The sequence below is a fragment of the Camarhynchus parvulus genome, chromosome 1, assembly GCF_901933205.1.
Source record: "Camarhynchus parvulus chromosome 1, STF_HiC, whole genome shotgun sequence".
NCBI classification, from domain to species: domain Eukaryota; kingdom Metazoa; phylum Chordata; class Aves; order Passeriformes; family Thraupidae; genus Camarhynchus; species Camarhynchus parvulus.
The window spans coordinates 3445826-3459005 of record NC_044571.1 but is presented as its reverse complement, the minus strand read 5'-3'; positions in this window follow the sequence as shown (position 1 = coordinate 3459005).

The window sequence follows — 13180 nt, the reverse complement described above, 5'->3', positions numbered from 1 at the left end:
CATAAAATCAAGAAATGAAAAGTTGGTAGCTCCTGAGGTGAGAAAACAGACCGTAGCAGCATAACTTTTGTTTAGTCATGGGCTCTGACTCTCTGGATGCTGCTTTTCCACAAAATGCTCCTGTTCTGGGAGCATTTCAGCAGCTAATGAGCAGTGGGGAATGTGGCTGTGGTCACTGTCAGGTTGCTTTGACATGGTCAATTATTTCCTTCTCTTTCTGCCCTTGGAGTTGAAACAGTGTTGTGTTATTTTATTTTATTTTCCCCTTCACTGGTTGAAGCAAAGCAGCCTCAGAAAAATGGCTGTTCTGGGTCTGGGAAAACATGACAAAAAATCTCAACAAAATGAAAAGGAAAAATGGAACTTCAAGGGTTTGTGGTTTTTTGGTTTTTTTTTAATTGACTGAGAAGTTTAATTTTTATTCAGACTAAGAGTTGATTTTCAAAATTGGTTGGGTTTGTTTTCTTAATTTGGTTTTTTAAATCCAGACAAACTTATCCTTATTTTTTTTACACCATCATCAAAAACCTGCTGTTTAAAACAATATAAATATAAAGGTGTGAGAGTGTTCCAGTCTAAAACACCAAAAAAGAGGGGGAGAAGGTTGATATCTCCTTGTTCTTCCCTCAAGACGATGGATAAATTTGTGCTAAATCTGGGAATTCAGGGAATTCTCTTGACTTCATTCCTGTGTGATTATGCGCCACAGCCACTCCTGGGTGGTGTCACTTGTGAGTGGGGCTGAACCTCCTGGGTGGGGCTGGGTGGGCGGAGCTCTGAGGGGCGTGGCACTGGGGGATTTGTTTTCCCTTTTCCAGGGTTTTATTGTCCCTCAGATCCATAGGACCAGCTGCCAGGCTGAGCTGGGACAGCTCTGCCCATGACAACGATGACAATGACAATGACGACCATCACTTCCCTGTCTCTGGGGGTGTTTTCCCTCCCTGCCTCCCACATCACCCCGACCCTTCTGGAATGTTCTCCGTGGCAGCCATTCCCCAGCAGTTTGCTGTTGTGTTTGGCCCAGGTTTCATTCAGGGGGAAAGTGAAGCTCTGCCTTCCCCGCCGCCGGTGCCGCGCTCGCGGATCCCACCCGATCCCGCTGCCATCTGCTTTCCATATGGGAACATGCTGCTCTGGTTAGCCAGGGCCCTGCTCTGAAACAAATAAATTGTCTGCTGTCTACTGTATTTCCTTTCAGGCCACGCTCCCCACTTTAAACTTGGCAGCATTTCAGAGCAATCAAAATCCAATCAGTGGCCGTGCTAACTTCGTGTGTTTTATTTCCAGCGGGGCGGAGGAAGCTGGGACTGGTTTGGGCTGAGGGGGACACGGCACAGACCTTGTGCACATTTCCCTCTGCCTGGTACCCAGAGCCCTGCTCGGGTTTCCTGCAGAAAACACAAGCTCTGTGGATCCAATTAGCTTTCCTGGAAAGTGGAGCAGCTCTGATGGAGAGTGAAGCGAATGTAAACTGCAATTAGCTCGATGTGTTGGAAATTCGCCGGAGTCCTCCGGGGCTGAGCCTCAAAATATAAGCAAAGTTGACAGGTTGCCTTTCTTTAAATGGTGTTTGGGACGTGGTGATTAGCCCTGTCATGCTCATGTGTTCTGCAGGGCTGTGTGCTGGAGGCTGTGAGAAATAGCTACTCACTTTTCATAGTTTAGGAAGGTTTGTTAAACCTTATCAAAAATACAACAGAAGACTGAATAAAGGAAAAAGGTTACAGCACCGGGAGCAAAAGATTTTCCCTGCCATGTGCTCAGCCCCCTCACAATGGAGGTTTATTACCTTTTTTAACCCTTTAACCTCTCCCAAAGTTCTGCCCATCAACCCCTTCTTTGCTGTCCAGTGGTGGAGATCTCTTCCTCAAATCCTGACTGGAGGTCAGATGTCACCAGTGACAATCCAGCCCTCCCAGATGTCCCAACTCCAGCTGTCCCTCGATAACCACATGAGGGGGTAAAACATAACTATAAATCTATAAAACATTTCTTAACCTATATACATGAAATTTGTCCATTAATTGTGAGAGTCAATCATGGCATTACTCATCTACCACAAGTCCATCAGTCAGGCTCCTTCTGCCCCTGGGAATGCTGCAGCCTGTGTCTGAGTGCAAAACACGGGTCAGGAGGAAATGTGTATGAAGGAGTTTCTCCAGCAGAGCTGCCTGGAATCCTCTGGGATCAGGTTTCTCCCTGTGCCTTTCATAGAATCACAGAACCACAGAATGGTTCGGGCTGGAAAGGACCTTAAAGATTGTTGGAACCCAGGACATTCCTCTGGCTGCCCTGGAGGACTCGAGACCCTGCCCAGGGGGCTCAGAGACCTTGGCACAAAGACCCCTGTGCCTTTGATTTAGCCCTTGGAAAAAACAATTACCAACCTTATATGAAGGATTACAAGTCAAGAGAGATTAAGTAGAATGATAGTGAATTTGTCACGGTGTGAAAAATAGATTTTTGGGGTTTTTAGAATGGGGGTTCAGGGATGAGAGGGATCTGGGCGTGTTCTGCCTTTCTCCTTCTTCTTCTTGGCCTCCATCTTCTGCTGTGATGTTGGCACTTTTAGATTGGTTTAGAGTAGAAGCTCACTGTCCAACATAGGTGATAGGTATTGGAAAGTGATTGCAAATATTGTACACGTAGTTTTTAGTATAAAAAGATAACACTGTCTCTGAGGCAGGCAGAGTGCCTGGACTGCCTTGCTGAATGGACCTTGGCTGGACGGGAGAAAAAATTGTATAGATAAGAAACAATAAACAACCTTGAGACTGAGAAATGAAGAGCTCTGACTCCTTCTTTGACTGCTGGGCTGGGAAAAGAGACTTTCTAACTTATCTTGGGGTCACTCTGACCAGCTAAAGCCCTGAGAAAAGATCATCTCATTCCACCCCTTGCTTTAGGCAAGGAACCTTCCAGGATCCAAGGATGCTCAGAGCTCCATCCAACCTGTCCTTGAGCACTTCCATGGAAGGAGCAGCCCCTTTGAGCTGGGTCTATTTATTTTGCCCTGACCTGGGCTAAGATTTGGCAGCTGACAACTGCAGTGCTGAGGTGTCTGGGCAGGATTGTCACACTCATGGCAGCTCCTCTGTCTGTGCCCCACAGAGGTGAAGCTGTAACAGGGTCCTGTTGGTGCCCAGGGTCTTGCAGCTCCCCTCCCTAGAGATGGTTTGTGGTCCTACATGAGGCTCCTGACTCTGCAAGGAGGGATGCAGAGCTGAGGAAATTCCTTGATGGAAAGCTGGCAGGAGGTGCAAGGTGGTGTTGGGACTTGTGCTTGAATCTCTGGAGCACAGAGACCCAGGGCCACCTCTCAGAGGAAATTATTCCTGCTTGGAGAAGCACTCATGTTATGGGAGAAAAGGTCAAGTGGACCCTTGTAAGGCAGGCAAACTCATCCTGCACACAGGAAAAGCAGTCCTGATCCCAAAGGGATCACAGCTCTCACTGAGGGGGGTGCAGGGAGGAGAGGAAACCGAAACTCATGAGAGAATAGGTTTGAGTTGGTAGCAATGTGAGCACATGTTTTTCCCTGGGCCAGCCATGCGAGTCAAGAGTTACAAACTCATTTCCCAGAGGCTGAAAAGCAGCAGCAGCCTCATCCCCCAGCCTGTGATCCTGTTGTGCTGCTCCATTTCCCTCTGGCTGCGTGTTGAGAGTGGAACAAAGAGGTCCATTTTCAGATTTTTTAGTGAGAGTTGTAGCCCATTCCCTGAGCATTCCGTGGTGGGGAGAGCTCTCTGCCAAAGTGCAGGAAGCACCAGCAGAGCTGCCGAAGGTTAATCCAATATTTAACATCCAGTGTGCTGCCAGGAGCTATAAAACCCTTCGTATGGTTTGATGGCTGTGTACAGCTCTCCATGGTTACTTTACATCTGCCTTGGAGCGTGATGGATTTGAAAGCACCACCAGGATGTCTGAGGGAACACTGTGAGGCCTTAGGACGGGCAATAAACCGAGGGTTGTCATTGTCAGGGAGCTGGCTTGAAGGACGCTTTGGAAAAAGCTCTCTGTGTGACCTGGGAGTGCAGAACAAAGCCAAGCTGCAGGGCATCAAAGCAAGGCCACAGGTCAGGAAAAGCCAGCAGGTATGGGAAGCCTGGAAGGTGACAGCCAGCATGGGGCAAATGTGCAGATCAGTGCTGGGGAAGTGAGCAGGAATGTGTTGGTAGTTTTTCACCAATGGGACGGGACTGCTGGGATGTTCCTTGAGCTTTACTGCAGCATCAGCCTCATTATATGGCTGGGACAATTGGAAGATGGCAACAGCAGCCCAAGATTTCTTTGTTACAGAGCATTTGAATAACTTTCTAGCCAACAGCATATTGCTAAAGCTTACAGATAAATGTTCAAGCCAGTCACTAAAAGCACACCTACACCTGCTGCACACAATGCTGGCTTGTCTGCTTTCTATAAACAATGCACAATACTCCATTATTAAGCTTAAAACCTTCTACTGTCTTGCTAAGCAAACTTTTCTGCAGTCTTAAGGTCTGTCTTAAAACTCAAGCTATTGTCTCATGTCCTTGCTTGCTGTTCTACTGCAACTTTTCTACTTTTAGACTTTGCAGCTGCAGCTGGCTCCAAGTTTTCTGTTCTTTCTGTTTCTAAAGCCTGCTTTTACAGCTTTCTGGAAGTCTTCTTACCTTTACTATTTCCCACACAGGAATATTCCAGTGAAAAGAGATATGGGACCGTTCTGCTATGGAGTTGATGCAAAATTTGGCCAAGTGTGGGGGAAGCGCCACACCAGCAAAACTCCCAGATCTCCCATGTTAGGAAGTGTCTTGGTTTGGAAAGCCAGGAGTCTGCTAAGGAAGGCAGGAGCCTCTCCTGAAATGGAAAATGTAAACCCTCCCCACCCCTCTGAATTGCTATAAATTTTAAATTAAGGGGCTCTCAGACAAATAATATGGGAGCAGGAAATAACAGTTCTTTAATAGGGAAGAAAATAAAAGGATAAAATAAACAATGCAGTCCACTAGAGCAACACTGACAGAGTCAGAACCAAACCTGACACCCTGTGGGTCAGGGTGCTGGCAGCAGTCCCATTGGAATTGTGGCTCAGCCCTCCTGCAGTGTCAGGGGTGGCTCTGCTGGAGCAGGGATCCTGGAGAAAGGTGCAGTCTCTGCCTCTGAAGATCCAGTGGAAGAGGCAGCTGCTGTTCCTCTGGGAAATCCAGTGCAGAAGCCGTGCTGGTGTTCCAGAATCTCCAGATTATATCCAGGCAGGAATGCTTGGCTCCTCCCTCTGGGCTCACATCTCCCAATGGGATGTTGTAGTTCTTATCAGCCATGCAGTGACATTCAATGGCTGTTATCAGCAGCGGTCCCCTCCTGAGGGAGGAGTGATTGTGATCACTCAGAGAGAGATAAGGCAAACTGCCCACTTGACAAAAGACAACTGCCATGCAGATGGTAATAGAATAAATCTTGTCTTGCAGTCTGGAACAGGAAGGATCGAAGTTGGACAAGGAAGTCTCACAGATATGGATGCTTGGCAGAAAGATTCTTGAATGTAGAGGCTGATGAAGGAATAGAGATGGAAGCAATTTTTGATATAGAAGAAAAGAATTGCTGAGCCAGTCTTACTGGATAACCAAGAAGGCAAAGGGTGTGTTAGTTAGAAGGGGTTTTTATGACTTAGAGCAAAGGATAAACCCACCTCAAACAAGAAGATGTTTTCACCAAGCAGAAAGAAGCACAGGCAAACAAGACTGCAGATGCTGCAAGTAGAAACAAGGTCTCAGAATTCTCCACTGCAAGAAAACTGAAAAACAACTTCTAGCTTAAACTGTAACGTACTAACTTTTAGTGATTGGAGAACAGCAACATGAATATGGTAATTACAGTAGTTATGATAGGCTATAGATAAAAGTTAAGGTATAGATTGGTTCTGCTGTATTAAGATGCTCAGCAAAGTAAACTATAGAATGCATTTGTAACCTAAACTAAGGGTCTCCAGGCCTGCCACGCTGCAGCTGTCAGCTCTCCCAGACGCTGTTCCTCTTCCTGGTGCCTCTGGAAGGGAAAGAGGGTGCTGCACACACAGCTTTCCTGATGGGAGATGGGAGATGATGGGAGATGATGGGAGATGGGAGATGGATGGAGGATGGTGCTGGACCTGTCAGTGGTGACACACCTGGAAAGTGTGCGAGGAGGAGCCCATGGGATTTGTGCTGATTCCTGACCAAAAAAAGCTTTAGGTCAGGTCAGAGATGAGGGAGAGTGAAGGAGATATAAGGTGGAGTTGGCACATTGGGGATCCACAAATCGGTAATGATTTGGGTTCAAATCAGAAGTCCAGGGAAGTTTGGGACACACGAGCACCTGGAACTTGGGTTTGTCAGCAGCAGGATCCAGAGCCTGATTTAGGGGAACTTGGAAACAAAAGGATTTATTTCCTTGTAAACTCCTTTTTTCCTCATCTTGTTACTCAGTCTTGTTCACCTCCTGAATTCAATAAGCCTTTTCAAGTTTTTGTTTTTTTCCCTGCACCTTTTGAGTCTTTCCAATGTTTTCTAAATCCTGGCCCATGTTGTCTCTTTGTGGAGGTTTTTTTTCTGTTCCTTCCTCATTACTGCTGTTGTTTGTTTTTCTCAATTGCCTTGCAAGCTGCTCCTTCCTTCCCTCCAGTTTTCCTGGTTTATTTGCACATCTCAGATTGTTTTTCTTTCTGGAAGGAGAAAACCACAGAGGCTCAAGTTAAGTGTTACACAGAATCAAAGGCTTCCATCATCATCTTTGCAGCATCAGGAATCACAGAATCACTGAACAGTTTGGGTTGGAAGGGACCTTAAAGATCATCTCGTTCCACCCCCAGCCATGGGCAGGGACATGTCCCATTAGACCAGGTGAATCAGTAATTAAGTTCTTCATCAGATGCTTAAATTAACCCTCTGAGTCATCCTGTGCTCGGGGATGTGCAGGGAGCAAGAGGTGTCCTTTTCTCTTCCTCACTTTCCTCAGTAGCTTTGTTGGCCCAGGACAAGTATTTCAATAGGAGTAGGTAGGAACAGGTCATAGGGATCAATATTTTAATTTAATTCTGATTTATTTTTAAATTTACATTATTTTAATTTAGATTTTAATCTGGCCGGGGTCAGAGTATTGCATCTTTCCCTCCCTGCCATTCCCAAAAACGGAATGCAGAAAGAATAAGATCAATCAAATCCAATAATCCATTTCCCCTATATTTTAAATATTTTCCATTATGTTTAGCCTAATTAAAAGAACAGATAGGAACCATTTTTATTTGTGGGGGAGGAGAGGTGTCAATCTCCTCTGCTGTGTCTCAAGGGAAAGGAGGAGAGGAAATGGCCTCAAATTGCACCTGAAAAGGTCCAGATTGGATATTGGGAAAAAAAAAATCACTGAGAGAGTGGTCAGGCCTTGGGCTGAGCTGCCCAGGGAGGTTTGGAGTCACTGGAATTGTCCCAGAGCAGTCTGGATGTGGCCTTGGGGACAGGGTTTGGGGTGGTGCTGGTGGGGCTGGGGTGGCACTGGATGATCCTGGAGGGCTCTTCCCAATCCTGATGATCCTGTGGTCCTGTGCTTAGTAATAATAATAATAATAATAATAATAATAATAATAATAATAATAATAATAATAATAATAATAATTTAATTTAATTTAATTTAATTTAATTTAATTTAATTTAATTTAATTTTTAGGTATTTTTTGTCATTAATTCACTTATAAAGTGCTAAGCTCAGTTATAAAGCCTGAAGCTGAGCCCAGAAATCAAACAGTGGAGTTTGAGGTGATTTTCACATCTGCGCGTTTTCCCCCTGAGAAAACCACACAATTAAAAGGTTTGAGCTTTTATCACCCTCTTTTCCCTGAGGATCTGTGTCTTTACTGCCTGCACAAGTTGATTGGAACAGATTGAAACAAACACGGAGCAAATCCCTGACACTTTTGTGGTGGGGGAAGCTGCTGGGACATCTCTCAGCAACGTGTTGAGCAGAGCAGAGGGCAGAGATCTCTTGGAAGCAGGAGGGCAGTGTTGCCACGCTGAACGAGTTTCAGGGCTCTGCATTGGAGTTTCAGTACTCTGGATTTTAATTTCACTGCTCTGGATTGGAGTTTCACTGCTCTGCATTTGAATTCCACTGCTCTGGTTTTGCTGCTCCGCTTTAAACCCCTCAGAGCCCTGTGATGGGGACACCATGGAGCAAAGCCCCAGTGCTCCCAGTTCAGCCTCAAATCCCTGCTGGGATCTTTGTGAAATAAAATCGTGGTTTATACCTCACCTCCACAACTCAAAGCTTTTCTTTCTGGCAGCATTTGAAAACGGAGACGTATTTTGGTTTTGTCTCTAGTACAATTTTTATTATAATTGTTATACTAATAATTATATATAATATATTAATATAATAAAAATATATTATAATTAGAAATGTTTTTGCCTCTAGTACTATTATTATTATTTAACCAATAATTTTGTTCAGACTGTATTCTTTGTTTTACAAATTATACTTTTGAGCAACACTGCTGTTACCACGAGTGTGCCCTTTCCTATTGTTCCCAAAATGAATTCCACAGAATCCCAGAATGGTTTAGCTTGGAATGAACCTTAAAAATCATCTCATTCCAACCCCCTGCCATGGACAGGGACACTTTCCACTAGACCATGTTGCTCCAAGCCCCATCCAACCTGGTTTTGGACACTTCCAGGGATGATTTCATGCAGAAAATACATGTGAAATAGAATAGGGCCTACTTTGTTTATATGCTTTTGCCAGAGGTTTCATTTGGAGAGAAAAAATAAATAACCTGCTGTTCAGTGACAGCATTTTAGCTCACTTTAAAAATAATATATGAATTCAGCTAGCAGACCTCCAGCCTGTGTGCAGACACATACCTAAGCACATACCTGCTATGCCAAGGCATATTAAGCTGATTTATTGAATTATTTTGTTACTTCTTTTGCTGGCTGCAAAGTGTCAATTTTAAAATGATTCACTTCCTAGAGAAAGAGAGAGCCAATATTCAAAATTATTGTCGCTGTCTTCCTGCCTCTTTTCCCTCGGTGCTGGTGAAATCAGGAAGAATTTAAATTTGCCCAAATGATCTGGGCTTGGGCACTCAGAGATCCCATGGACCTGGCTGTAATTTCCTCACACCACACAGGCAGAGCAGCCCTGCACCTGGTGAGTGAATTTTGTGGTGGGCATGAAGAATGAACTCGGGGTTGAAGTGGCAAAAAGACTTGTCTCTGCACAAGTCTCTGACAGGAGGGGCAGTGAGGGGGGTCAGGCTCTGCTGCCGTGTCCCAAGGGAAAGGAGGAGAGGAAATGGCCTCAAATGGCACCAGGGCAGGCTCAGGTTGGAGATTGGCAAAGAAAATTTCCCTGGCAGAGTGGTCAGGCCTTGGGCTGAGCTGCCCAGGGAGGTTTGGAGTCCCTGGAATTGTCCCAGAGCAGTCTGGATGTGGCCTTGGGAACAGGGATTGGGGTGATGCTGATGCTGCTGGGTGAGCTCGAAGGTCTTTTCCAACCCTGATGATTCTTGGTTCTGTAATTCTCTCTTTGTGCTGCAGGCACTGCCTTTCCCCACAGGCCCTCAGACAAGATTGTTCATTCTCCTCTGCTTGTGTCCCACAGGTAAGTCTCAGTGTCTGTGGTCACTCCACCATTCCTTGTTCTCCAAGGTTCCCCTTCCCCCTTGGCTGTTGTTTGATGTAAGCACAGTCTGAACCCTGAGCTGGGACCTTGCCCTGCTGGAGATGAGGGGTGGCTGCACAGAGTGTCCCTGCAGGGCTGATCCAATTCCAGCATCCCATGGGGAGATGCTGCGCCCAGGGGAGGAGCCAAGCATTCCTACCTGGATCCAATCTGAGCCTGGCACAGCACAGCAGCCTTTGCCCCCTGCATTGCCAGAGGAGCAGCTTTCTGCTGCCCTGCATTGCCAGAGGGAGCCCAGGCCCATCTGCAGCAGCCCTGGAGCTGCAGAGGAAAACTCCCCCCTTGTGCAGGATCCCTGCTGCAGCAGCAGCACAGCTGGCACTGCAGGAGGGCTGAGCCCCCATGGGATGGGGCTGTGCCACCCCTGACACACAGGGGACAGGGCATGGTCTGACTCTGGCAGTGCTGTTTTGTATTACTGCAGTTTAAAAAAAAATTATTTTCTTCTCTAATAAAGAACTGTTATTCCTGCTCCCACATCATTGCCTGAGAGCTACTTAATTTCAAAATTATAATAATTCAGAGGGAGAGGGTTTACATTTTCCATTTCAGGGGAGGCTCCTGCCTTCCTTAGCAGACACCTCTCTGTTCAAACCAGGACAGCAGCCCTTCCTTGTCAGCAATGGAGAGAGATGGGGAGACTGCTGGTGATCAGAATCTGATTTTATGGTGGAATACAAACACTTATTTGCTATTTCAGGGATACTAGTAATGTGTACTACAATGATTAGGTTACAATCACATACACAAACTTATGCATATAACAACATCTCTTGCTTGCAGAGTTTAATGAGATTTTCTTTTTCCAGTAAACCTGTCTGATTGAATTTTTGTGCCATCTAGGTCGAATTTTCAAAGTTCCCCTTGCTTTTGCCAAAGCATCCTTTATCAAATCTCTCATGTTAACCAGGTCCAAAGCCCATCACCTGTCTTGTGCCCCCAAACATTCCAACACTTCCTTATTCTGCACCCTGAAGTCAAACACAAATTCTGCATCTCTTTCCCATGAGGACCTTGGCAACAATTAATGCCCAGAGCAGCTGGGGCTGCCCCTGGATCCCTGGCAGTGCCCAAGGCCAGGTTGGACACTGGGGTTGGAGCAGCCTGGGACAGTGGGAGGTGTCCCTGCCATGGCAGGGATGGAGCCCTGGCTCCTCTGTAGGAGCTCACAGCCTCTCTGATGGCTTTGCTGTATTTTTGTGTGTGTGTTCTTTTTGGTGTGACCAGCACTCTGCCTGTGTGCTGTGAAAAAATATCATGGAAATAATGTGTTGCACACTGTGGGTTATTATTTTTTGGTGCCTAACATCCACTGCTTTGAATAGCAGTGGTATTTTTGAAAGTGTGTGTAAAGCAGGGTGGGGACGCACCTCGTTTTAGTGCTGCAAATTGGACTTTCTATATAGAAAGAAGAACAAACAGCTCCACCTTGCAGCTGTGGAGGATGGAGGAGGAGGATGGGATGTGCTTTGCAGTGAGGTTTGGAATGATGGGATGTGGATGGACAGGAGGACATGAAGAATGCAGCTGGGAGAGTTTGTGAATGCTGCTGCTGGCTGAAACCCAATCTGAGGACCCTGCACAGTATTGTGGTGGTGGGACTGGCCATGCAGATCAATACTCATACTCATCTGTGATCACATTTCTGAGCTTTTTGGTACTTTCCCAAAAAAATTGTGGATGCCCCATCCCTGAAAGTGCCCAAGGCCAAGCTGGATGAGGCTCTGAGCAGCCTGGGACAGTGGAAGATGTCCCTGCCTGTGGGAGGGGGTTGGAATTTTAAGATCCCTTCCAACCCAAACCATTCTGGGATTCTGGGAAATGGACAAGATGTCCAAAGGGCTTCATCACCCAGAAATAGGAAAAAAACACACCATAAAAAAGTGAAAGAGGAAAGCAAGCTGTTCATTTGTTTAATTCATATAAAATATTATCTATAAAATCATTGATTCACAGAATGGAGGCTGATTGGTTTTTACATGCAGATTCATCATCCTAAAATTCAACATGTGCTTTCAAGGGCAAAGTTTTATATTTTACTGGTAGATCTTGTCAGTCAAAGGTTGCAAAGGCCTGACACCAAACCCAGGTGAGGGATTGAGTTATTTCTTTTCACAGTTGCCACTTTTCTCAGATATGTAGCATTTTATTGTGCTTTGTGAAAACTCCAGTTCTAATTCTCAGTTCTTCTAAGGCATGACCTTATCTTGTTCTTCTGCAAAGTCATAGAAACAGCATAAAATTCACAAAATCACAGAATGATCAAGGCTGGCACAGCCCTGCCAGCCCATGGAGTGCCAGCTGTGCCCCATGGGCACCTTGTCCCCAGCCCAGAGCACTCAGTGCCACCTCCAGGGGACACCTGCAGGGATGGGCACTGCAAAGCTCCCTGGGCAGCTCTTTCCAATGCTTGCCCACCCTAAAATTGTTCCAAATTCTGTCAAAATCAGTCTCCAAAAGGGAGAGGTTGTGCCACCAACCCTCTTGCCTTTTAATTGTTAATAAATCACTTTTTGGATGTTATTTTAGGAGACTCCGTGTTTGGGTACAGGCTGGAAGAACAGAATTTGCCGTGCAAGCACAAACGCTGAGGGAGAGAGAAAATAACGTGCTGCAGACTGGCTGATTATTTGTCACACAAGCAAATCTGTATTTAGAGAGCTCCATAAAAAAAAAATATAGTTTCCATAGTGAAAAGTGAGAACACCCACCAGCATTAGGCAGTTGGGAACAACCATTTTATGTGCAAGCAGGAGAAACATAAAGAATACCCTTCAGTTTTCCTAACCACTGTTTTCCTTGGACCACGAGGCAGGCTGAATGTTCCTGGGAAAACTGGAAATTTTTGTGCTGGAGGATTCAGATCCATGTCTTTCATTGTCACTGGCTGAGTGCACGTATTTACTCGCAAGGCACTTTTATACAGTGTGATGGAGACATCAAGCTGGAGCCTGGGCCAGTATTCTGAAAATAACTCACCATTTGGGAGGAGAATAAAGGGTGTTAATCTCAGCTCCTTGGCTGGAACTCCCAGTAAAGTTTTTACTTCTCCTCTCCCCAAGAATAGGAGCAGTGTTCCACGAGAAATAATTCATATTCAGAGTGTTACTCCATATATAAAATTTCAGCGCACCAGCGCACAACTAATCCTTAGAAGGGAAAGCTGCCCTCAAAAATCCAGCCAGCTCCACGGTGCTTAATGCACATGGGCTTGAATGATGGGCAAAATGTTGAAAGAATTAAGTTAAATGTATTTCAGGGAGGGGGGGAAAAAAACATTAGGAAAACTCTTGGGCAAATCTTTAGCAGATGGCAGACGGCTTAATTGCTGTGGTAAACTTGTCTGAGATTTCTGGAAAAATTTGGGTGCTGCAGTAATCCATGGAACCCAACAGACCCAGGTTCCAGCAGCTCAGAGCAAAGACATGCACGTCTTCATCTTGCTTAAATTTCACCCAGGGTTTTGGGAGTGGGTTTTTCC